Raw genomic sequence first — 23,166 nt, forward strand, 5'->3', positions numbered from 1 at the left:
GTAAATTTTCTGTACTAGTAAAAGGCAACAGCAGGTCATTTAAACAGAACAGATTTTTTTTTTTTAAAGATTCATTTGTTTATTTTTAGAGTGGGGTTGTAGGGGTAGAGGAAAAGGGAGAGAGAGAATCCCAAGTAGACTCCCTACTGAGTGCAGAGACTGAGATCATGACCTGAGTCGAAATCAATAGCCAGACTCTTAACCAACCGAGCTACCCAGGCACTCCCCCAGAACAGATTTTCTAAGAATTAGGGCCTTTGTAATTGTTGGAAGAATGAGCTGGGTTTCCAGGAATGGCCATCAGCATACCAGAGAACCAACCTGCAAGGGAATCTGTCTCTTGAGACTACTACTGGATCTGCTTAGTTCCACACATGCTACCAAAAGCTCTTATGTAGTGAGCCAAGATAAATTACACAGCTGTTGATATTCCACACCCACAAAGCTGGTCACTAGACACTAGAAAGAAAAATCTGGCCACTGCCTCCACCACACCTGCCTCTCAACAACCAGGAAACTGGAGGATGGACACTTGAATATTGCTATGAGAACCCTTGGATCCTCAAATTCATTTGGCAGAAGGAAAAGGCCAACTGGGCAGAAAGGTGCCCACTGTCTCACTTCTATCTTCCACATGCTCGCACAAGAGCATCTAATCAGGGCGCCTGGGTGGCTCAGTTGGTTGGGCGACTGCCTTCGGCTCAGGTCATGATCCTGGAGTCCCTGGATCGAGTCCCGCATCGGGCTCCCTGCTCGGCAGGGAGTCTGCTTCTCCCTCTGACCCTCCCCCCTCTCATGTGCTTGCTCTCTCATTCTCTCTCTCTCAAATAAATAAATAAAAAAAAAAATCTTTAAAAAAAAAAAAAAAAAAGAGCATCTAATCAGCAATCCTGATTTTCATCCAGAAATAAGGCTGGAGGGAAGCCCAGGGAAAGTAGTTCTTAGCTCTCTCATCTTTAGAGGAAGGAATAAATTGCAGTTGGACAAGCCAGTTCAGTTTTGGGAGAAAATTTTATAAGATGAGGCTGAGAAGGTAAGTAAGGGCCGATTCAGGGCTATTTGGGGCAAGGAGTTTGGATTTTATGCTACATGCAATAGAAAGACACTGGAATTGTAAAATGGGGCTGGGAGGATCTGTAATCTGGTTTATATTTTGAAGTACCTCTTTAGGTGCAATGTATAGATTGGATTGTAAGGGAGGGAAGAAGAAAGGAAAAAAGTCTATAGCTATATATAGGAGAGAAATGACAGTGACTTTAATTATGGAGAAAGTCAAGAGTAGAAAGATGTAGAATATATTTTGAGGACAGCTAATGAAACTTACAGATGTACTGAATGTATGAGGTGAGGCAATGACAAGAATTAAAATTGGATTCCTAGGTTTCGATTTGCGGAACAAGACGCATGATGGTATGATAGTACTAACATGAGGAAGCAGAGAAACCGTATGGTGTGGGATGGGGGTTTGCAGTATGGAATTCTGTTTTTCTGTGAAATTTCTGAGATTCCTATTAAATATTGATATATGGTCTTGATATAGTTTTGGGAGTCATTGGAATATAAACAATATCTAGAAGCATTGTGTTCCTGGCCATCATTTAGAAAGAGGGTATAGATAAAGTAGAGAAAAAGGAGGACCTGTCCCAGGATTGTTTCCATATTAATTAGCAGAGTTGTAGACAGGAGGGTAGATTCAGAAGAGTGACAAAAGCCTGGAGAAGAGATTGTTTCAGAAGGAGGCTATAATCAATTGTGATAAATTAGTCATTGTATTTCCATATGGTATGTTCCTATGCTGTCCTTAAAATAGCTGGAGCAAATCAATATATGCTAATATAGAAAGAATTTCACATATTATTAAGTGAGAAAAATGTCTATTTATTAATCTCTTTGTGTGAACAAAATATGTTTGCATTTTTATATATATAACTTTCATAATAAAAAGATCATTAAATAATAACAATGAAGAACTATTACATCAGCTTACTCATTACAACTCATAGACACATTAGAATTTCCTAATTTATGAAATTATTTCACTTGTTTTTTGAAAATGCTTGTACAAGCCTCTGAGTGACCTCTAAATGGCTAGGACTCTTGGACAATAAGTGGACAGATGTCCTTGTGTAGTAGACAAAAGCTATGGAGTTCTAGTCCTGGATCTGGGGCTTTCTATTACTGTGACCCTAGCCAGGTAACTTAAACTTACAGAACCAGATAACCACATAGATAACAGACTAATTCAGTTGTGCTTTTTAACCAGTTAAAACCATGATGCAATTGTGAAATGCTGAACTATGTTTAATATAATTCTTATTTATCAGGAAACAAAACAAAGCAAGACGACAATTGTAATAACAATGATAATGACAACAATGATGGCAGTGGTGAAAGCTTTCCTAAGACCTCCTCCTTTCAAGGATACCAAAAATTATCTGTGGTTCTTTCTGACGTTGCAAACCCACTTCTCCAAAACTACTGCCATTTTTTTTTTTTCTATCAACATTAGCTCACTGAACCAATACCAAAAATAACAAACATTCAAACAAAAAAGTAGACTGGAACTGTTACCAATTAAATGTCTCCAAATTCAGGGGAGCTTTTAGTTTTTCCTGACAATTTTTTAAACTATTCTTGGTCATTGCTTTCTTTCCAGCTCTCCTGGATAATTTCTGGACATCATAACTATATATCCAATCTGTTTTCATTCACTCTAAATACATAAATTTCTGACAGTTTTGTGGAAAATTGAGAACATGGATAATGATCAAATATATTGCCCCATCATTATAGGCAACAGATTTATGACTGAGCTAGAGTTCTATCTATTAGACTATATCCTAACAGTTAAACATATAAAATCAGCCTGTAGGGATTTGTTTTGGTAACTTCCGACTCCATATAAAAGAGGATACCTAAAAGCAAATAGAATTTTTTTAATTTGAAGAAAAAATGGTATATTACAGGTAACATTTACCTTTTAAATTTTAATTTCAGAGTATCCTGCATTCCAACCCTTGGCTACTCCCTGCTTCTCCATTTAGCCCTTGACTCCAATCCATCTGGATGCTTCTGAGAGCTGGTCTCTGTCCATGCCCTTACTCTCACTATACAGTCAATACTTCCTGAGCCTCCTTGAGATCTTCCTGCCTCCCCAACCAAGGGTTGCAAGCTATGTAGAAAGATTCCCCTCTAACTGTCTAAAAGCTGGCATAAATGGCTAGCTGCCCAACTCCCCTTTCAGAAATCAACTAAAATGGACGCAAACATTTTGTCAGATAGAATGATCAGGCAAAGAACTATCTATAATTGTCTACCTGGCAGAGCAATGCAATGCTGCCAGAACCATATGAAAGAAATTCAGACCTGGCATTTCAAAACAGGGGTCAATATTCGGGAAATACCGTATCATGGAAGATATGGGGCAGCAAGGGGGGGGCAAGATGATTTGGAACTTTCTACTATTTCTTGTGGAAATGACATAACCACACATATCTTGTTCTATTTCTAGTTTCTATGTTGATTCATTCATATGCCTGATTATTCTTGTTTAAAACTTTGAGAAAAAAATGTTTTGTTTTGTTTTCTCACAAATCTCCTTCTAAATCTTTTTGAAAAAATGCACTAGCCCCACCATGTCTTTCTATGAAATTTCCCTTTGCCTTTCTCTAAATATGTGATGTAAATGACAGCTGTATTCTTCCTAGATATACAGCATCCCTATAGTTCCCATGGTACCACATGGGTGAAGAAGAGAGAAAGAAATAAGTAGACACATAACCTTGAAAAAACAAAGCAGTGATGTGTTTGTCAAAAACCTACTTCTTAAAGAAATTCCAGATCTGATAAATTTCATAGAAAATTATATCAAATCTCCAAATAAGAAGATAATTCCTTTAGTATTGAAAGTATATTATGGCAAAGAAAGGATTCTGAATATTTTTACAAGACCTCATTGTACTAAATAAGGAAATAAAAATAAATGAAATGTGTATCTTAATTAAAATAACAGCAGAACATATTCTTAAAATCAAAACCATAATGCATTACTTTCAAATTATTATCATTTCTGATGGCTCCATTTTAGGAAGTCTTTTATTAGAACATATACCAAGGAATAAAAGGATAAGGGCCATTTTAACAGATGATCTGTTGCTTGATTACATTTAAGTTCTTTCCTAGTGAAAACATGTGGTAAAGCAGGAGTTTTGATAGGAAAATTCAACACAAAATAAATACTGGTTCTCCCAGTATAACTCAGAATCCCAATGGGGAATTATTTAAACTCCGAGTGAAAGTGTTGTAGTTCTCAGATTATACAAAATATAACATGACAAACATATGGAAAAGATAAGATCCAAATCATTTCCTTTCTAAAGCATTATATGCCTCATAATACAATGCAACAGGAAGTATGCAGCATCCCCATTAAATTATCCTTGCCTGCAAAATTGAACATAAATCTAACTTTAGATGTAACTCCTAGAGGAACAAGTTAAATTATACCACTGTTTTAAATTGTTTGACTTGTCTATTACTGTGTGCCGTCTTTATAATCAGAGAAAGAAAATAATTTCCAGGACACCCCCTGCCTCAAGGCAACTGGGCAATCGGAGTGTGACCTGCTTCTCTATAGGGCAGATCAGAAACTCCCAGAGAATTAACACCCTGGGAAAATGCTCACCCACTGAGGGAGGGGAGTTGGTGGACTGCTAAAGCAGATATCTGGCCTCCCAGAGGCACGATTCTGGGGCATGTTCTTTCAGACCCACAGAACTAAAACACTGCCTTTTATCCCAAATTCTATAAAGAGGTGTCACAAAATTTCCTTCTCATTTCCTACTCACTCAGTCTACTGAAGCTTGGCTTCTCCGACCCCCAGAACAGAATTTGAAGGACTTCCATTACACTAAATGTCCTTCAATGTTCCTGATGAGTCCACTCTTTCCTGGCTCGGGCAATACTTTCCTTACTACTGAATAGCTAGGGATGTATTTCTATAATTGTTTCTTTCCTCCTGAATCATCAATGCTTCCTCTATGTTTTATGTAATTATCATTTATTTTCCCATTTTATACAGATACACACACGCACACACACACACACACACCCCTCAAATGCACACACTCTGATCCCACATGCTCCTCCTGCCTTGTCAGTGATCCCTCTGCCTCTATTACCTTCTTCTTTAAACACATTTATTATCCACATAGATATGATAGAGATCTGTGTGAACTACACATCTGAACTCATCACACTTTTAGAGATAAAGTCCATTTATTCATGTGCCTATTGATGAACTGAATTTTGCTTTCCTTTCCTGCTCCCTTCCTGTTCATTCTTGCATCGCATATTACTCTCTAGAATTACTGAAATGCTACACACTTTATATTTCCTTTCACTATGTCTTTTTGGTTTAGTCCAATCTGTTCAGAATTACTTATCTTTTTCCTTCCTTTTTCACATTTATCTTTTCCTTAATCTAACTGGCTAACTTCTATTCAACCTTTGAAATTCAGCCAGTTGAAATGCCTTGTCTGTTTCTGCAATGGTAGATGCATTATATTTCATAACAACAATCTTCCAGGGTTTATCTTTCCAACCAGATTTTAAGTTCCTTGTTGAGTAGGACTCTATTTTATTCTTTTCCTTGTGAAACACATGGCATATAGAGGCTTTCAAGTAATCTAAATAAACTAAATTAATGCCTTAATAAATACATTATAAATAAATTGATAACTGGAAGATTTCCTAACATCTCTAAATCATTTCTTTTCCAATTTATAAAAAGTTATTAATAACTTTCTTAGAGAATTATTTAATATACTACGTATCTTAAGTCCTAGTGTAGTATCTGGCTCATCTAAGCAGAAAATATTAGTCCCTGTGGCAGACTGTATTTTTAAAAGATAGCCACACCAATAAATACTCCATCCTACATGTCCTCTTTAAATATGAGGTTGACACTTCCCCATTAAAAGGTGGGATCTATGAACCTAAGGAATCTTTATTGTATGCTACTAAGTTCTAGAGTAATTACACATACATTAAATGAAAGAGTTTAGTGTTACTTCAAATGTCCTATGTGAGCAATTATCAGAAATGGTCTCATATGTAAGGTATTTACAAACAATACAGCTTTGTCTTCACATAACCATGACTGTGGTTGACCACATCATCAGAAAGACAAAGCACTAGGGCAAGAAAGACAGGGGAGAATGAAACAAATTATTTCATTATTATTTTCTCCATACATGTCAATTTTAGTCTAAAATAGTACAGACACAGTTCCCAGTTATCTCTGTGACATCTAGTTGGGAGCATATGGCCCTAACGTTCAAGATAAGTAACCGGATTTCAAACTCAGACTGATGATTTCATGCTTAGACAGGGTCAGTTTCCAGTAGGAAAAATAAAGGAAAATGTGTGGCAGTGAAGATAATTTAAATGTGGAATATGTGGGAGTAGGCATGAAATTTCCTTTGCAAAGTCATTTAAGGAGACAATAAAAGGAGAAAAAAAATGAAACTGTTGACTGCTTTGAAGAAAAGGTACTAAACACTAATTTTTCGTCACAATAAACATTTACCAAGTTTCATATATAGGTGGACATATATAGATAAAAGAATTCTGCTACTAAATTTAAAATAAGTCATTTGGTTTTCAATGTTGTATAATCAAGAATAATGTGTAGAAAATAAAACGACATTCTTTTACCCCTAGTCTTCTCATTTTGATTAAATATTGCTTATGATTCCTTTGAATTCTCTTAACATCTAATTAGGAGAGACTTCTCATTTAAATCAAACACAGAAGTTGTGAAGAAACAGAAGAAAGTTCCATTTCCTCAGCATTATGAAACTGATATGATGTTATTATCTGCAAATCTCAGGTAACATTCTGAGTCAATCCATGTCCTCATGGATTCATTCAACATTTCTGAGCACTTACCATATCCCAAAATGCTATGCACCACAAATATTAAGATCCCATAGAAATATCATGTTTTAATGGGAAACCAGTCAGGTAACCAGCTAAGAAAAATGTAACTAGTATAATAATGATATATTCTTAATCCTTTACAGTAAATGGACAACCCTCTACATGCCCCTCCGGCATCTGAAACTATCACAAAAAGCCTTTCTTTTCATATCAGGGTTCTTACACAAAGGTTATCATAAATATATAGTGTCCTTTTGAACATTTGTAAGGACAATAAAGGTACCTTGTCTTGTACCTTTAAATTCACTATTCTCTTCTGTGAGCTATGAAGCTGTGCTTAGAACTCTGCAAACTACATTTCCCAGATGCCTTTGCCATCTGATTTCCTGTTAGCTTTGCCTAAAGGGAATTTAAAAAGGACTCAAAGGCATGAAGGAAGAAGAATCTTCACTTTCTTGTCAACATGGCACCAGCAAGAGGAATTAGCCCCACTAGCAGAAACTAGACTTCACTCAGCAGTGGCACTTGACTGTAGACTCCTGCCATTTTTATAATTTCTATAACAAGTCTCTTCAATAATCCTTGGACTACACCCAGGACCACCACCTAGTTACCAGCAGCAGCTATACAGCTGCTATGTATACAGCCCCAACCATGGAAATCCAAGGCACATTTCACAATGGAATATGATGGATTCCTTATTTTAATTGCTTCTGTTGAAAAGTCTAATGTATTTTTTATTTTCCATACTGAATTTTTACTGAACCTACCAGAAATTTATAGAAACAAACATCTGATCACAAGAAATTCACAAGTCTTTGAATGTACCCAAGAATTTATTCTATCATTCTTTCTTTCCTGACTTTTTAAAATGTTCCCACAGAAATTCAGTATTTCAGCAGGTAATGAGTATTTTGTGTATGTGAATGCAATAATAAATTACATAGAGCTTTCAAAATAGTTATACCAAATATTTTGTTATACATTCACCCTAATTTTGAGGTTTTGAGGTCTCTCCTCCCCATTTTTTTCTGTTTATAGGAAACAAGTCAGAAAAAAAATATTATATAACAATTGTTCAGAAATAACTAGTTTGCTTTTTCAATTATTTTTAGTAAACCACAGGAATAACTTATTTATATGCATTAAATATAATTTTAAATAGAATTTCTACCATAGAAAAAGTATAAGACATTTAGATATATGTTGAGGAAGCATAATTGAAGTACATAGAGGCATTATATGAAAATTGATATGATATGTTTTATATATTACATGTAAAATTTGTTGCCTTGGAATCTCTAGATAAAGGGAAAATATTGGGGGGGGTATCTCATATTTTACCACCTCACTAACTAGAACTTATTTATTTATTTGGAGGAATTTGGGTCGTAAATAAATACCATTTTATATTCCTTAGGCACTCAGTTCAATTATGTGCTGTCAAGTATTTTATATGTAGAGATTCAGCCAGGCCAGCTTTGATGACTAGATAAGACCCATTTGGAATTAACAGCATCCATTTTTCATTTAAATGAGTTGTGCTATAATCTCCAAAGGAAATTTTCTTAAGAAAATTAAAACACAAAAGACCCTGAATCACCAAGGAAATGTTGAAAAAGAAAAACAAAGCTGGGGGCATCACGTTGCCTGATTTCAAGCTATATTACAAAGCTGTGATCACCAAGAATACATGGTACTGGCACAAAAACAGACACATAGGTCAATGGAACAGAATAGAGAGCCCAGATATGGACCCTCAACTCTATGGTCAACTAATCTTCGACAAATCAGGAAAAAATATCCAATAGAAAAAAGACAGTCTCTTCAATACATGGTGTTGGGAAAACTAGACAGCTATTTACAGAAGAATGAAACTCCACCATGCTCTTGCACCATACACAAAAATATGGATGAAAGACCTCAGTGTGAGACAGGAATCCATCAAAATCCTAGAGGAGAACATAGGCAGTAACCTCTTCGATATTGGGCACAGCAACTTCTTTCAAGACACGTCTCCAAAGGCAAGGGAAACAAAAGCGAAAATGAACCTTTGGGATTTCATCAAGATAAAAACCTTCTGCACAGCAAAAGAAACAGTCAACAAAACAAAGCGCAACCCACGGAATGGGAGAAGATATCTGCAAATGACACTACAGATAAAGGGTTGGTATCCAAGATCTATAAAGAAATTTTCAAACTCAACACCAAAAACAAATAATCAAGTAAAAAAAATGGGCAGAAGACATGAACAGACACTTCTCCAAAGAAGATATACAAATGGCTAACAGAAACATGAAAAAATGTTCAACATCATTAGCCATCAGGGAAATTCAAATCAAAACCACATTGAGATACCACCTTACACCACTTAGAATGGCAAAAATTGACAAGGCAAGGAACAACAAATGTTGGAGAGGGTGTGGAGAAAAGGGAACCCTCTTACACTGTTGGTGGGAATGCAAGTTGGTACAGCCACTTTGGAAAACAGTATGGAGGTTCCTCAAAATTTTAAAAATACAGCTATCCTATGACACAGCAATTGCACTACTGGGTATTTACCCCAAAGATACAGATGTAGTGAAAAGAAGGGCCACATGCACCCCAATGTTCATAGCAGCAATGTCCACGATAGCCAAACCGTGGAAGGAGCCGAGATGCACTTCAACAGACAAATGGATAAAGAAGATGTGGTTCATATGCACAATGGAATATAACTCAGCCATCAGAAAGGATGAATACCCAACATTTGCATCAACGTGGATGGAACTGGAGGCGATTATGCTGAGTGAAATACGTCAAGCAGAGAAAGACAATTATCATATGGTTTCACTTATTTGTGGAACATAAGGAATAGCATGGAGGACATTAGGAGAAGGAAAGGAAAAATGAAGGGGGGGAATCAGAGGGGGAGATGAACCATGAGAGACTACGGACTCAGGGAAACAATCTGAGGGTTTTAGAGGGGAGGAGGGTGGGGGGATGGGTTAGCCCAGTGATGGGTATTAAGGAGGGCATGTATAGCATGGAGCACTGGGTGTTATACGCAAACAATGAATCATGGAACACTACATCAAACACTAATGATGTACTGTATGGTTACTAACGTAACATAATAAAAAAAAGAAAATTAAAACACCTTTTATTTACCATTTGTAACATAAAATTGCATATCAGATTTGTTCTCTGAGATGGTGAGAATGCATTCTTCACTCATTTCCATTAATATCACTTCTTATGAAATATAGCTAGGTAATTCTCTAATTTTAATGCATAAAAGTCATGTTGAGTTATTTGTTAATTATATAAATTCTTAGGTCATAACCTAGACTACTGAATCAAAATCTATGAGAGACAGGCATAAGTATCAACATTTTTAACAGGTATCTTAGTTACATGTAATAGTAGCAGTCTATAAAGCATATTTATGCAAACATTAGGGTAGTTTCGAATTCTTTAAGTCTCCATTACTACATGAATAAAAAAACTGACTGACAGAAACTAGCTGGAATACTGGTATAGAAACACATTTCCAATAAATTAGATATAATTCAGCATTTAAGAGCATTACAAAAAATAAAAAAAATTACAATTGACCTGCAAATAAGATGTTATTCCCAATGAAAATTTGATAATTAAAAAGCTAAACCTTAATTGCTTGAAAAATTAACTTCAGTGGAATCCAGTATTCCTTGATAATACTAAAAAAGTGAAATATTATCAAGTGAACACTGGTTGCTACTTTTTTTTAAAGATTTTATTTATTTATTTGAGAGAGAGATAGCAAGAGACAGAGCATGATGGGGGTGGGGGTAGTGCAGGGAGAGGGAGAAGCAGGCTTCTCACTGGGCAGGGAGCCAAAGCGGGGCTTGATCCCAGGACCCCAGGATCATGACCTGAGCTGAAGGCAGACACTTAACCAACTGAGCCACCCAGGCACCCCTTGGTTACTACTATTTAACAGCATTTTCAATGAATTCTCAAATTATTAGTGAGGAAAATGTAAGTGCTTCAACACAGGACTAATTTTAGACCCCAGTAAATATAAGAAAATGAATAATCTTTCATAAAATATATTCTGGCTAATATTTGCAAAGAGCCCTGTAACACTATTTCCTAATTATTATCTGAAAAACATGTCAAAAATTATTTTTTTACTTCTAAGGCAAACAAATGCAATTCTAAAAATATTATTTCTGGGTAGTCTCCAGACACTTGCAGACAAGGATTCTTACATATATATGAAAAAAAAAAAATAGGATTCGGGGATCTCTTCTGATCTGTATACAAGAAAGAATGGAAGACAAATGATGGAGAACTAAACTGAATGCCCAAGAGAAAAATCCACATTTCAAAATCTGAATATATTCCTATTCCAAATGAATGTGTTGCCAACAACCTTTAAGGATAATTCACATCAGCTGCAAAGGAAATGTGATTATAGCTTGTATAATGGTGGCTTTAATCACATATCCATTGGTCTGGAAAAAAGTGCATTTTTCTAAGGTAGGTGCTATTTTCAGACATTTCATATGAATTTTGGAGAATTATATGCATATGAGTAACTTTTCCTGTTATGCTTTCTAAAAGAAAAAAAAATGGTACATTGCCAAGGAATCTCAACACTATGGCGTCATTAGCAGTTTTTTCTCTTTGCCCTTTCCTAAAATAGAATCATTCTTTTTAAAATTTTGTATTACTTTCAAGTTTTCTTTTGGTTACTTTGGGAAAATGTTGAGAAAATTCACTTAACACCGGAGAACCTGTATTTAGGATGATCAGTTTTTATTTCTCTAATTCTAAGAATGTTCACTTTTTGACACACTGTAATTAACTAGCACCCTTTTTTTATGTCATTCCTTCTGCTTTCTTTCTTCATTCCCTTCTCTTTCTTTCCTCCTTCTTATCATCCTTCCCTTCCTTCTTACTTATATTTTCCTCACCTTCACTCATAAAGAATATTGGAGATTTTACATGAATCCTTCAAATACAATATAAAAATCAGGCCTTAGATCCATAAAAGTCGGAAGAGAAAATTAAATTTTCTTTTAGAAAAATAAATTCATGTCATAATATCCACAACTGCTATTATATTTAGAAAAAAATGTTTCTAACACTCTTAATAGTTACTATGCAGTATATATAAATACGTAAACTGAAGAGAAGTGACAACAGTACTTTATAGAAAAATTCCAAATACTCCACATAGCTACTTCCCCTCAATAATTGAGAAATCAAAGGTCTATCTCCAGATGACATTTTTATTAGTTCATTCAACAACCATATATTGTATAAATAACTCATATTATGTGTCAAAAAAACAAAGATGAAAAAGATGTGGCCTCTGACTTCATCAGAGAGATGCTTGCTTTTTCTTATAATTTTTGTTTCATTTGTGTTATCTTCATGCCTTTTATTATACATAAAGTAATTGAGGGCTGGAAATAAATTTCAGTCATTTTTAATTTGTAGCATTTGGTGCAAAGCTGCAAATGCTTGCTCAGCAAGTATTTGATATTTTTTCACATAAAAATGAGGAATGAACAAAAAACAGAACAATTTATTTCATACATCTGGTCTCATTTTCCACAATATTATTTAAGAAGAAACATGAAGGCTGACTCTGGCAGATACCCAACATATTTGGTGTTGAATAGAATTTCTCCTAAGCTATGCTAAACTCTTCCTACTTAACATTTCTATTAAGATTTATTTTGGAATATGGGAATTTATTAAATATTAGCACTCTGTAGTTATCATAACATTGTAGATATGAATTTATTGCCCTTTAAAAGCCCTTCAAAAATGTGAATTCTCATTTGCATTTGATCAATTTCATCTTTCATTTGATCAATTCATCTTGATTGATTCATCAATCAAAAAATGTTATTTTTCAAAAAATGATAGTAACGGATTCAAGACTAGGTATATAATATTATATCATCTTTAGTTAACATATCCTGAATTTGACTGAATTCTAAAGCTAAATTGTAGTCTATAATTAGTTTTCACAACTATAACACATTTGAGAGCGTACTGCACTGTATCAACCTTTGATCCCTCTGAGTCTGTGATATTTCATAACATTTTAAGAGCTGATTTTCTAAAATATTTTTCTCTGTGCTTAAAATTAATATTAATATATTATTAATATAATATTAATATAATTATCTCTGAAATTCCTTTTTTAAGAAATGAGATTCTATAACTATTTTATTAGTAGACTTTTCTACTTAAGTGTACTATATTTTGTTTATTTAAACAAATAGTATCATTGCATCTATACTTGTATTTCTCACTGTAATGAAGTTACTTATTCAGTATAATAATACCTGTTTCTCCCACTTTTATGATGATTATAACAATAACTTAGTCTAAACTCTAAACTAAGGAAAGACCTCACACATCTATTTCTCTTCAGCTATTGAAAGTATTTCTGGCAAGTAAATACATGACAGAACATTTCATTTGTGTGTTTATAGTGGGTGTGTGTGAGTGTGTATGTATTTTTTTTTCATATGCTCAGAGAATATTTCTCATTCTGCCTCAGATATTTTAGACTCTTTTGAGTATTGCATAGTAGCTGCAGGCAGAAAGCAAAAACATTTTTATTTACCCTCTGTTATTCATTTTTAAAATTGTTCTATTCACAAAAATTTAAAAAACAATCCTATCTCTTTTCTTAAGAAAATTAAATGTCACAACCTTTAAAATGACATTTATTCCAGGACTGATTGAAAAGTCTTACATACATTTGATTTTGTTGCCTTCTATTGAAGAATAACCTGGTAATAATTTTCCACTTATATTCTATAAAAAAAAAAACTGAGCTGCAATATTGTTTCTAGCATTTATGTTCTTGTACCCTTATGCTCATAATATTTGGCTGTATCTTCTTCCTTCAGCATTTTCATCTAATACAGTCAGCAGCACCTTTGATAGAAAGGGAAAGGATTTCATATATTCTGCCAATTTCATTTTTATATTAAGTTTGACTTGAGTGTTTTAGCTTAGCTGTGTAAAAGCCTGACTTCACCTGTTGTCTAATATATATTCCTTGTTAATCACTGAAAAGCTTTTTCTGGCAAGTAGATACACAGCACAATATGTTATTTGTTGGTTGTTAGAATAAAAATCAATAAATTATTTCCCAAATTACTCACCATTCTTAATACAAACTTTAATTTTAAAAAAATTTTTGTCATTTCTCATTCACTCACTTCTTTATTTTTTATTGTCAAACTATGAACTTATCCTTACATTGATAGCATGTAATTTCAGCATTTTCTTTATTTCTGCCACAATTTTGAAGCTTCTCTTCTATTATGAACACTTAAAAAGAATATGGCCATGTGAATAATAGCACATTTAGAAAATACTTTTTTGTTTGTTTGGTCATATTATGAGTTAAACTTTTATGGACATCTATGTAAATACTTTTGTGTGAATATAACTTTTTTTCTCTGAAATAAATGTCCATTAGTGCAATTGTTGAGTTGCAGGTTAGTTCCATGTTCAGTTCTCTAAGAAACTGAAACACTGTTTTTCAGAGTAGTTATACTAGTAGTTATAATAGTTATACTATTTTATATTCTCATCAGCAATTTATGAGTGATCCAATTTCTTTATATCTTTGCCAGAAGTTGATGTTGTCACTATTGTTTTTTATTTTACCCTTTCTGATACGTGTGCAGTAATCTCCTTGTGATTTTAGTTTAAATTTTCTTAATGGCTAAAGATGCTTAATATTTTTTCATGTGTTATTTTCCCCTATATTTATCTGTATATCTATTTCTGTGAAATGTCTGTGCACATCTTTTGCCTATTTTCTTACTGAATTATTTGATTTTCTTTTATTGTTGAGTTTAAAAATTCTTTCTGTATTCTAGATAAAGTCTTTTGCTGGATATGTGGCTTGCAACTAAATTGTCCCAGCCTCTGGCATGTCTTCTTATCCTCTTCATAGGGTTTTTGGAGAGCAAAAATCCTAAATTTTTATAAAGTCCAATTTATGAATGCTTCCTTATATAAATTATGCTTTGGGTATAAAGTCTAACTTTTTTCCTAGTATAATCCTGAAGATTTTCTCTGATTTTTTTTCTAAAATTTTCACAGTTTTACATTTTACATTTATCCATTTGAGTTCACTTTTGTATAAGGCGTAACACTTAAGGTTCACTTTTTGTCTATGAATGGCCAACTGCTCCAGCACCATTTGTTAAAAATGCTCTTTCTTCCATTGAATCAATTTTCTACCTTTGTCAAAACTGAAAAATTAGTTGGGCATATTTTTGTGGGTCAATTTCCATAATCTCTATACTATTCCACTGATCTATGTGTTTATCCCTTCATCAATACCATAACCTTTACTACTAAGGTATATAGTAAGTCTTGGAATAGATTAGACTGATTCCTCTCACTTCATTCTTCTTTTTCAAATTTGTTGAGCTACTGTTTTGAGCTACTTCTTTGCCTTTCCAGATACATTTTATTTTTATTATGTATTTATTTATTTATTCATTTATTTTTAGAGAGAAAAAGTGCGTGGAAAGGGGGAGGGGCAGAAGAAGAGGGAGAGAGAGAATCATAAGCAGGTTTCATGCCCAGTGCAGCACCCCACACAGGGTTCGATCTTAGGACCCTGAGATCACGACCTGAATTGAAATCAAGAGTTGGATGCTTAACCTACTGAATACACCCAAGTGCCCCTCTATATACATTTTAGAATGTACTGGTTGAGCTAGTTCCTTGCTTTTTCATATACATTTTAGAATAAACTGTATCTAGAAAAAAAAATCTCTTTCTCTCTTACATTAAACTTGAATATTCATTTGAGGACAACTGACATTTTTATTATGTTTTTCCAATCTATGAACATAATATGACCTCTCTTTTTGACCTTTTTTTTCACCACTTTAGGGATCTTTAGGAAATGTTCATGCAATTCCTATGATATTGTACTGGGCTTTTTCATTTGTTCCTTCATGCAATCCTCAAAAAATACTTCTAAATTATTTATCACTTACTCTAATTTGCCAATGAGAAAATTAAGACCAAAGGATGTCAACTAACTTGTCCATATTACACAGCTGCTAAGTAGCAGAACAAAAATTTCAAACAGTGTTTTATTCCAAATTCCATGCTTTTTCTTCTATATATCAAAGCTTCCCTTGGATGAAACTGGTACTTCTTATAATACATCCAGGACACAAAGCATTCATTCTCAGTTCCTTATTGTTCCTATAATTATTTTTCATTCATATAAAATCATTCCATTTCTCCACTGAAAACAAACATCCATACATTAACGATTATTTAGAGAGTTTCACCAATCACAGGAATCATTCAATTTACCTGGGCTCATCCAAACCTCTACTCCTCTGTAATCCAATTTTGTCTCTAATAACTACTATATAATTTAGAAGTTATTAAGCACCAAATGATCTCACTTGTATATTTTTATTTGAACAAAATACCAAGAATATTGAAGATAAGGACAAGTATTTAATTTTCCTTTTGTATCCAACCTCCAACTGGCACCAGCAACTGATTGTTAAAATGATAATGTCTCAGCACAAAGGGTGATTTTAGCAATAATCCCCATATTATTGCTATTTGTGCCCATCATCCTGTCATCTTCTTGTAATTTCCTCTACAGGTGTGTTCATGAATTTATTTCATGCTCCTACCTTTTGTGCCAAAAACACCCCACAAAAAGCCCACAATAAAAGACTAACCAAAATCTGAGAAACTTGTAAGATGTTTTTAACTAATTAAAGAATAACTTTAACTTTTTTTTAAAGATTATTTATTTATTTATTTATTTACTAGAGAGTGAGCAGGAGAGAAACAGCATGAGAGGGAAGAGGGTCAGAGGGAGAAGCAGGCTCCCCGCTGAGCCGGGAGCCCGATGTGGGACTCGATCCCAGGACCCTGGGATCATGACCTGAGCTGAAGGCAGTCGCTTAACCAACTGAGCCACCCAGGTGCCCTAACTTTAACTTTTAAAGAATAAAATATTTCCTATGTAACAAAACAACGAATTCATCAGACACTTGAGAATATATGCATCACCCTCAATTTTGTCATCATTTTCAATAACAGTTGTATATGTGGTGACAGAACATTACTGGTTATTGTCTATATGAATTATGTGGATTTCATACACTCTTACATGCTAAATGCATAATAGAGTTTCCCATGAAGTAGATCACTCTCCTGGCCAAGTACACATTTTTATGTTTAAAATACCATAATTTATAGGTTTAATAGCATGCCATACCCAGTTTTGGAAGCATATTACATATGTGTTTATATATACTTTACATAAGATGTTTTAACTTTGTTTTTAACATTTTTATAAGAATATTAATGTTTCTCCAAATTTGTACTTTAGTTGCAGGAGGAGTAAAAGTGTTTCTTAGTATATTCCCCACAATATCTAAATCATGTTTCTTATTATTCACTTAATGTGCTGAATATTTGACGCCTCACACACATTTTTCATTTTGAACACATTAAGGAAAAGACCAATGGCCATATTGAAATACAATTGTCATACTAAATTTAATGGTGACTTAGTGCTATGGGAATATTAATCTGTTGATGTGTATGCCCTTGTTGGAGAGAACTGCAAAGAGGAGCAGGCCACTAATTAACTATTTTCAAATTGATGTGTCACCTCCATGTGGCTTCCTATGAAAGTTTGCAATAAAGGTGAAAGTTAATGACAATCTGACCAGGCATGAATATTGACATAGATCAAGAATGCCATTTAGCATTCATAAACCATAATAGCATCACATCATTTTGAAAAACAAAGACTTTAGGTTTAGGGGCCTCAGAAAATCAATTTAACCATGTGTTTTATTGACCCCCAAGGAATAGGATCAAAAAAGAGTAGAGATATAGGAAATTATCATTTACTTTATAAGTGTTACCTCCTAGGCTCTCCAGGGAAGAGCAAATGCCAAATGAACATCACAGCAGTTCTTTAATCTAGAAGTGAGTGTAAGAATAGTTATTAAGAAAGCTGAGAAAACTAGTAAAATCAAGATTACCTTTATCCTAAATGGGAATTTAGACTTTACCTTTTTGGGGAAGTTATATATGACATAGACTGGTAGGCCCTTTGAAATGATGAAAAGTCACACAGAAATATAGGGACTCATTTGTAATGGGACATATACACAATAGTATCCAAATTACAGAATTATGAACAAGAAATGAACTTGTTTAAAAATAATAATGTCCACTTTTTGTTATTCTTCAGTGTATTAATGGATAAAAAAAGAATGTAGAAGGAGCTAAAAATATAAAAGAATGAAATTCAAAATGGGGAATAAAAGTGGAAGAGAAACTCAAAGGAAGGGAGGCTGAGATGCCTACATATAAAGGAAAGGGAAAGAAATGAGAAAGTCCTTTGGAAAGGACTACCAAAGATAAATCAAGGATTGGGTATTATGAACCATTAGTAAACACTTATATTAATCCCTCTATTTCCTTGACCTATGTATTAACACTTATCATAAACATCTAATTAATCCATCAACCACTTCCACAGCTCTGCAACTGCTCTTTATCTTTAAACACATTTGGTCCCACATTGAATAATAATGTTATCACAACTCACACCACTTGCTCTAGTTTTGGGTTTATTATATTTTTGAAGCTTTTACATTTATATTAAATAGTAGTTATCTGTCTGGAAAATTTTTATTCACAGCAAAATTTCATAAAAATAAAGAACTATATAATTTTTGCAGACATTTTTTTTATTTTTATAAATTCCAAGAGTAAAAAAAAAAAAACATTGATGAAAAGATTTATGACAGCTAGTAAAAAGTATATGGAAAAAGAACAGCTCAGTCTCAGTTAAATAAAATCACTATATTTAATTCCCCTAGGCTTTTTAACTAAGACCATAATAAAAGTATGTTATTGAGTGCATATTTATGTACCTGACATGGTTCTAAGTGCTTTACACATATTAGTGCATTCAATCCACTACAAGCTTATGAGGTAGGTATTATTTTTGTCCTCATTTTGTAGAGCAGTACATTAATATATAAAGCAGGTTTAATAACTTAGCCAAAGATACACAGCTAATAAGCAGCCCTAGGTTGAAAAATGTCCACATCCCTTACCCTTAATCTTAGAAAATCATTATCTTAAAACTTATCATCATAATTAAACAATAAGCATTCTTTTCTTTTTTTGGTCTGACATAAGTTTTGGTTATTCTACATCAAATTATTTTCTTCCAGTCCATGGATCAACTAATTCATTTGTGAAAATGCCTAAGGAGTGGAAACAAATCTTCACTGAAGATATTGGGACAAAGTTAACCACAAAGCAAATAAAATACATGCATTATATACACATTATCAGTGTTTCATACTAATATTTTGCCATAAAATTCAGAGAGATGGGTTAATTTCAATATATGAGAAAAAAGCACTTACCCATCTACCTGAGGCCTTTAATGCATAACTAGATTTTCAAGTATTGTGCATTGATAAAGGTAACTAGAGTTGTTTTTATTGGAAAGCACATTAAACATAAAGTCAGAAAAGCTGAGCTTTCTTCCCAAGTCTGCCATCATGACCTTAGGCATGTCACATAAACCATTGTCCTCTGCTCATCTTTAATTTGGGGATAACCCACTACCATGGTATCCATCCACTTATGTCTATGTTCTTATGAGTATCAACATAAAGGGTGTCTCTTTGAAAAACAATGGTGGGGTGCCTGAGTGGCTGAGTCCCTTAAGGGGTTACTGTTAGTTTCAGCTCAGGTCATGATCTCTGGGTCTTAAGATTGAACCCAGTGGAGCCCCTAGTGCAGCCTGCATCGGGTGCTCTAACTCTCTCTCAAAAAATAAATAAACCTTTAAAAAAAAAAAAGAAAAGAAAAAAATGGTAATCTCTTTAGTTAAAAAAGAAAAAAATTCAAATCCTAAACTAAATCTCAGGATACACACCAGTAGCAAGGGTGGATTTCAGAAACAGATTAATTTGTTTTAGTTCTATCCAAATGGTATGATTCGATGGTCTGTCCCATTTGGTTCTAATTCATGAATACCCTTAATAACACCAATCATTCAAGAAGGAGCTACTTTATGAAGTTAGATTGTTATCAATCCCTTTTGGCTTCTCCTCAGCGAAAAAGAAAGATACCTGGTCATAGAAGAGGCTTAAGTGACTTTTACAAGTGGAGGGATGTTATAGATACACAAATAAATGTTTACAGTCACCTTTGTGATAACAGAAAGCTGGCTTCCACTTCTCGTCACCATGTAGAGCATAAGTAGCATAAGTGGCTAATTGAATGCCTGCTCATATTCAGCTTTCTATTCTATACCTCAGCACCAAGCCTTGGGATAAGTGCTCAATGCTTATCTATTGCCATTAATGATGGCTTGTTTCCATCAGTCAGAAATTTTATACAATTTCACTTTCATAAATAATATTCCTATGTCTTAATAGTAGGTAAATTACCCCCCCCACTTTAGTGATTTTAAAAATTATTTTAAAGCCCACTTATTTGAACTCTGGAGTTTAAACTTAAGAATTTCTTCTTACAGATTTCATTATTGGGCTTTGTTGACAGAAGATTAGAGGAGTTTTTATGCTTGGTGAACTTTATTTCAAGTGTATTTAATTACAAGAAAATGACTTTTAGTTCATCCCAATACTAAGTATGCTTGGGAAACCAGGAAACTGATAGAGGAGGAGAAGGTAAATGCAAACTCTGTCAAACAGTAGCATCCTGGGAAATCAAGGTGACAAAATTAGAAACTATACAGACTCTAAGTGAGCATCATGGGTTTGTAATAACCCTTGATTCAAGAGGCTGTTTCCAAAGTAAATATGTGAAAACAGAATTTCCATAAGGACTTCTAAAATTGAAGAGGAAGGATAGAAACTATAAGCATATACCCCCTCCCCTTCCTTTAACAATACAGAGAATCCCCTTCTCCTAGAAGCTCTTTGAGTTAGAATTTTCTTATATTTTGGCAACTTAACAGTTTTTTCAGTATTGGTTGGTTGGAATGATAGGCAAAAAGAAGCCCAAAGTAAGTAGAATAATGTACAAGAAGGAGTGCTAAATTATAGATTTGGAGAAAGTAACATGTACACATACAGAACAGAGAAAAATTGTTGCTAGAGAGATCAGGGAAGTTTACATGAAGAGGCTATTTGAGCAGAGCATGAAATGCTTGTGGGGCGCCTTATAGGTTGAGATGGGTGTGAATCAGCTTTGTATGAGGCAAGTACAAGTTTAGCACATAAAAGCCATAAACCAAATCGAACTAATAACTAATTTCTTATCTCATATTCTATCTACATTATTTATTTACTTACACTTCAGTTACTGCAATCAGGAGATGAAATCTATGTTCTTGTATCTTATTTTTGAGTTTGGCCATCTAAGTTGCTTTGGCCAATTGCTAGCAAATGTCCCATAAAAGGGACTTGAGAAAGTGTGTGTCTGTTTCTGGAGCAAGCAGGATAGATATCCTTTGGTCTTATATTTTCCTGTCCATTCTTGTGTGTGGTGGTTTGAGTTTTCAGTAAGCTTGAGGACTATGCATAACAATCAGTGTATAATTAATTCATTCAAAGTTTGTAAACACCTACTCAAGTCGAGGCACCATTCTAGGTGCTGTGGACACAGTGATGAGCAAAGCAAAAATCCGTATCTCCATTGATTTTACAGTAATGAGAAACTTGCCTCAGAGTGGTTATTATGTTGTTAGGAAGAAAACATCTTTGAAACAACCAAAGACACAAATGAATGTAAAGGATCCAGGGAGTCTGTGTTCTCTTGCCATCTGTGCTCTCTTGCCATCTGTGGTCTTTGTTTTTTCATCTATAAATTTAATTGTATAAAATAGATCAGTGCTGCTCAAACTTTAATATGCATACAAATCAGTAGGTCTTGAACAGTGTACCAGAATCTACATTCCTAACAAGGTCCCAGGTGATGGTTATGCCTAAGATGGGATTACTTATTGAACATTTTCAAGTTTTTGTTTTAAAGTAACAAAAAATATATAATTGCAATCCATGCAACAGATCCATATTCTCCACACTTCCAACACAAACTTAGAGATTTTCACTTATTTTTAAGATTCTAAGAGTTATCAGAATGTGTGTCTCATTGTTCATGATGATTTAAAAAAAATATTACCTGGATGCCCACCTAATAATCAAATATTGTCAGGTGTTATCAATGCATATGTTTCTTATGATGCCACAATTTATGTATCGAGCCTAGACTTTTCCAACAGCCTTCATGCTTCAGCTTTTGCCCCTATTAATCTATTCTCATAGGAAGAGGACTGAGATACTCTCATTAAAATATAACTCACAGCATGTCATTTATTTGCTCAAAATTCTCCAAGGTCCTCCATCTCACTTCCTATTATCTACATAATATTGCATCATCTGGTCTTCTTTATTTCTTTCCCTTCATCTCCTCCTACTCTCCCCTTGCTCACATTATAGTAGTATCTCTCTCTTAAAACTCAAGCAATGGCAGGCACAAGCTGCCTTAGTTCTCCCAACTACTCTTTCCTCTCCCCCAGATAGTTCTCACCTTTATGTCCTTCAGATTTGCCCAAAGGTCATCTTTTCTATAAGGGCTCCTTTGACCAACCTATATACAGTTAAGACTACCCTTCCAAACACTCCTATTCATCATCACTGCTTTATTTTTCTCCAAGGCAGTCATCACATTATAATATACTATATGTTGAATTTAGTGTTTAATATCTGTTATCTTAATAGAAAGTAAACCCTATAAAAGTTGAGATTTTAGTCTGTTTTTGTTCAGTTTTTTTCCCCACAACTCCAATAACACTGCCTAACATATTGTGTATATGTGTGTATATGTGAATATATAAATAACTACTCTCTAAAACAAACAACAATAATAAATTGAGGCCAAGATATATCATAGGTCTCCATATTATTTTATATATCTTTACATTTTTGGTATTATCTGAATGCTCTTTGGTATTTTTTTTGAAAAGCTAAAAATTCCTTAATTTTTTATTCCTGGTACCACTACCACAATTTACAGGGCAATATACCTGATGTAATGAAAAGAAAAAAAAAGACAAAGCTACAACAGATAAAAGACCTCAGGAATGTACATCTAATTGACACTACATTGCATTAATCAATAGCTGCACTTTTTGCAAACTGTGGCTATGAC

The 23,166-nt window shown here is 33.9% G+C and overlaps 1 long non-coding RNA gene across 1 annotated transcript; it reads left to right on the forward strand.

Moving 5' to 3' along the window:
- Nucleotides 1-987: 987 nt before the first annotated feature.
- Nucleotides 988-6,892, forward strand: LOC118519543 (uncharacterized). The gene is made up of 2 exons (XR_004909204.1): nucleotides 988-1,033; nucleotides 6,785-6,892. It is a non-coding gene; the product is annotated as an uncharacterized LOC118519543 (long non-coding RNA).
- The last annotated feature ends 16,274 nt before the right edge of the window (nucleotides 6,893-23,166 follow it).

The sequence above is a fragment of the Halichoerus grypus genome, chromosome 10 (assembly GCF_964656455.1).
Source record: "Halichoerus grypus chromosome 10, mHalGry1.hap1.1, whole genome shotgun sequence".
Taxonomy (NCBI): Eukaryota; Metazoa; Chordata; class Mammalia; order Carnivora; family Phocidae; genus Halichoerus; species Halichoerus grypus.